The sequence below is a fragment of the Pseudophryne corroboree genome, chromosome 8 (assembly GCF_028390025.1).
Source record: "Pseudophryne corroboree isolate aPseCor3 chromosome 8, aPseCor3.hap2, whole genome shotgun sequence".
Classification (NCBI taxonomy): Eukaryota; Metazoa; Chordata; class Amphibia; order Anura; family Myobatrachidae; genus Pseudophryne; species Pseudophryne corroboree.
The window spans coordinates 306,325,846-306,330,781 of NC_086451.1; positions in this window are offsets into that span (position 1 = coordinate 306,325,846).

Here is a 4,936-nt window from a genome sequence, read left to right on the forward strand (position 1 = left end):
CCGATGATGCATATTGCATATGCGGGAGAAAGGCGTATGAGCGGCTTGCCCCAAACTCAGAGGGATTGTGTTATATTGAAAAAAGTACCGCCTGAAGTAATGACTGTATCGCATAACAAAATTGATTTGATTTACGACCCAACCATTGAAACCACGCTGTGATAAAAGGTGATTCCACGACCTGTTTCTTTCACCCGTTTCTCCTTTGTTTTCCTCCAAGGTACAAAGACATCCGCTTGGAAGAAGGATTTGACAACCTTTTACACAGACAACTGATGGACTATGCCATAGACCCCCCATATCCCTAGTAACTTTAACTTTACGCTAGCCCAACATTTTTTGTAAGTCTATGGACATTGAAAAAGCTTTTTGCACACCGTTTATAGCAAAAGCATCGGGAGACTACAGTCAACATGTACATCGAGACAAGACAAGACAAGACACAAGACAAGACCTCAATCGGCAAATGTATATTAAACTCACATAGTTTATGACTGCATTTACCATAATTGCTTCTTATCTTCATCTCTACAACCTTCAGGTAATGACACACATAGTCGATAGGGAATATAGGCACAGATATCAGCACTCACATATCCCCCCATTCATGTATCATCAACTAAAATGTGCTCCCCCATTTTGTTGCAACCAAAAGCCGAAAAGAGCTCGGTAAAGTTTGACAGCCCATCCACAGACCCGTACCACGGGATAAGAAGGAATTCAAATGTATACTTCGCAATACCTCGAAGCTTGATTTAAAACACGTACGGCACGATGATACATGACCCCCCAAACATGGATTCATACACACATGCTTCTGCTATCTCACTAGGTCATACCGTTTTCCTACCTTCTTCTCTTCTCCCCTACCCAATCATAGAAATGTATTATACATGACATATATTTTTCTCTTTTTGAACTGTTTTAGGAAGTGGCAGTTATTGGTGACCGCCAAAGGGTGGACTGTCAAAGTCAGAAAAATATCACGCTGCACATTGCCATATATGCACCTCATGCGTGTGCCCGCTGCTCGAGCATGAGCTCTCCCGTGCGTGCGTATACTCGCAGTCGCGTGCACTCGCAGGCGCACGGTATGCGCATTTACGGTAGAGTTTGTGTTCGTCTAGCGGGCGACTCAATCGTAACATATTTTAGTCATATAATGTATTTTGTAGATTATGGTCCCTTTGATAGAATCTGAAAGTTTAGTTAATATAGCATGTTCGGGGACAAGGAGATTCCTCTTTGTTTGATACGAAGGGTCAGACAGGGGTTACACAGTGGTGTTTAGTATCCATCGGAAGAGAATATAATTAGCAATATTCCGGTGTTGGTTTGAAGCGGATTATTCGCTCGTGCGTATAGTTATGGACATAAGAAGTTTATGGACATTTACTATATTTGCACTTTATTACCCATGCGGCGGGAAACCCAGTTTCCCTCCCACCTGAGCAGTTTGAAATAGTCACAGCCCACCTGTATGAACCAACCTATGACCTTTTGTTATAATGCAGAGACGAATTCCTGTGTCCAATGAACAATAAGAATGTAGGGACCATTGTACTGTATTGTGTGTAGTGTATAAAAAGACAAGCCGATCTGGGCCAGCTCTCTACTCTACACAACGGTTCTCATCACTGATAATCGGGAGCTGGATATCCAGAAAGGCGCTTGCGATTGTTCCCCTTGTGCGTAAGTTCTCTGCAGCCATATTTATCTCCTATTTTGTTGTAAGCCATTCTCTCTCTCTTTCCCCCTTAAATGTAATTGTGTCTTTGTTGTATTTTAACGTGTAGTAACTCTGTTAGGTATTTTATGTTAGTTTGGTAGTGTATAACTTGTATTGTGTATTCTTTTGCGATTGAACGTTCATTCTCTCCCTTAAAAGGTGTTAGACCCTTAGACCGGTATTTGAGTGTTTATTATATTGCTAAAGGGTTCTCAGAGCGTAAGAGTCGCTCATACAGCTTTTAAACTAACAAGGTTACACTGTGTTGCATTTACACCTTATTACTGCACAAAGGTTTAACTCTGTGAGCGTCAGCGCCGCTCGTGATCTCCTTGTGGTCTCGAGCGTCCGCTACGCTGATAGCGTATCATTACGTTAGTCGGCAGCCTATAGCGTGCTTGCCTTTACGCTTTAAGCCGTGAGCGAACGTGCCGCTCGTGCGCCTCGTCCACGGCTAAGCGTTTGTTACGCTACGTGCGTACTCTTACGGTATTCCATACGCCAATTGCGTACTGTGTTCATTAACCTTTTAGAGTGTTTTAATATAGGATATATATTAGGCTTTGACAGGTATAATTGATGCCCAGGGCGCCCCCCCCTGTGCCCTGCACCCGTGTAGTGCCGCTTGTGTGTGGGAGCAATGGCGCGCAGCGAGACTACTGCACGGTACCTCAGAGACTCTGAAGTCTTCTGCCATCACTGAAGTCTTCTGTTCCTCTAATACTCACCCGGCTTCTTTCTTCTGGCTCTGTGAGGGGGGTGACGGCGCGGCTCCGGGAACGAGCAGCTAGGCGAACCAAGTGATCATATCCTCTGGAGCTAATGGTGTCCAGTAGCCTAAGAAGCAGAGCCTTGAAATTCACAGAAGTAGGACTGCTTCTCTCACCTCACTCCCACGATGCAGGGAGCCTGTAGCCAGCAGGTCTCCCTGAAAACAATAAACCTAACATAAAGTATTTTCAGAGAAACTCAGGAGAGCTCCCCTAGTGTCTGTCCAGTCTCTCTGGGCACAGAGTCTAACTGGAGTCTGGAGGAGGGGCATAGAGGGAGGAGCCAGTTCACACCCATTCAAAGTCTTATAGTGTGCCCATGTCTCCTGCAGATCCCGTCTATACCCCATGGTCCTTTTGGAGTCCCCAGCATCCTCTAGGATGTATGAGAAACTATGATATCTGCGCAAATGTCTTTGGACACACAGCTATCTGCAATCCGGTGAGTCTGTCTTCCAGTTCACAGTACACTGCTACAGAAGGCAGTCAAAATCCTGAAGATACACAGACAACCAGTGAAGTCTGCCCGCCATCAACCCTGATAATTGAGGACACACCTGACAAAAGCGAAGCTGAACATGACACATCCACCCACCTGTCCACGCATACATCTAGCCATAACAGCAGTGGGGTGAGCGCAAATGAGCCTCTCGCTGACTCGTTGTGCTCGCCATGCTGCACTCGCCGTGCTGCGGTGCCCGCATGTTATACCCCTTTCACATCGCACAAATAACCCGGTACCGACACGGCATATTGCCGTGTCGAACCGGGTCAGTGTGCGATGTGAAAGCACACTGGGCGATTTAGCGGGTCGCCTGACTCGGTAAATCAACCCGGTAAAAAAGAAGGGTTTTACCCGGGTTGATTACCGGGTCAGGTGCGGTGTGAATGGGAGCCGTGTCGATGCGACACGGTTCCCATTCACAAGATAGGGAGAGGCGGCGCTGGAGATGAGCTCATCTCCCGACACCGCCTCCACCCCCGCCCCTGCTGCTGCTGCGGCCTCCGTTGTCATGGCAACCGACCCGGCATATTGCCGGGTCGGGAAGCCTGCAACGGAGCGCAAATGCCGGATCCCACCCGGTAAGTACACGTTTGTCTTACCGGGTAGGACCCGGCATTTGCGGTGTGAATGCAGCATTATTCTCCCAAATCTATCTCTCTCTGCATATGTTATATCTGCCTCCCCTGCAGTGCACATGGTTTTGCCCAAATGCTAAAAAAAAGCCTGCTGCGATCAACTTGGAATTACCCCCCCAAAGTTCAGAGCTCAGTGTATACCGCAATTTAACTTGAACTTATGGGCACATTTATCAACGAGTGATACATTTCACTGTGAGCGATAAATTGCACCATCCAAACAGTTCCCAGATGTTTTTTTTCTTCTAACAGATGGCAGTTAGGAGCTGATTGGCCGGAGCAAATTATCATTCACAGTAAAATTTATCACTTGTTGATAAATTACCACAGTGTGGTTAATACAAGTGTTTATGCACAACTGTTTGTGCATTATGTTTAATTATAATGGTTTACGTTATTGCAATTTTTGTTTGGGATGGAGGTGGTACGGGATGAGTGAGGGTTTCTTATGGCTTTTGTGTTTAGTTTGTATAGTGTGTACAAAATTCAAAACAAAGTTATTTTTGTATTTTATACTGCAGGGATACTGTGGCTATATATTGGTGTAATTGCATCTAAAAGCCTACCAGTGTGCATTTTTGGGGGGGAATTCAAGTTATATGAAACTATATGCATAATGTACCCAAATGTGCGTATCAGTAGTCTATGTGTTCCTTGTTTGGGAACTAATAGAAACGATTGTTTCCCCATATATACACATGCTGTTAATGTGTTTCTTTTTTTGGCTACAAATTGCACCTAAAACACAAAGGTGGTAAACAAAATATAATTAACCAAACATGTTGTGATTACTTTTCTAATACTCAACTTTCCTAATACTGATGAAAGGGTTGTAACTACTATTGTAACAGTGATGCAAGGTGTTCCGTAATAGTGTCACGGATTTGTTCTGCTGTGGAGTTTGTGTCAGCACCAAAAAATGCACATCCAACAGATGGGTTTCCAACATCAGGGTCCTGCACAGTCCACTAAGGTAGCAATAGTTCATTTTTCTCTTACGCCCTAGAGGATGCTGGGGACTCCGTAAGGACCATGGGGTATAGACGGGCTCCGCAGGAGACATGGGCATTCTAAAGACTTTAGATGGGTGTGCACTGGCTCCTCCCTCTATGCCCCTCCTCCAGACCTCAGTTAGATCCTGTGCCCAGAGGAGACTGGATGCACTGCAGGGGAGCTCTACTGAGTTTCTCTGAAAATACTTTTGTTAGGTTTTTTTATTTTCAAGGAGCACTGCTGGCAACAGGCTCCCTGCATCGTGGGACTGAGGGGAGAGAAGCAGACCTACTTGATAGGCTCT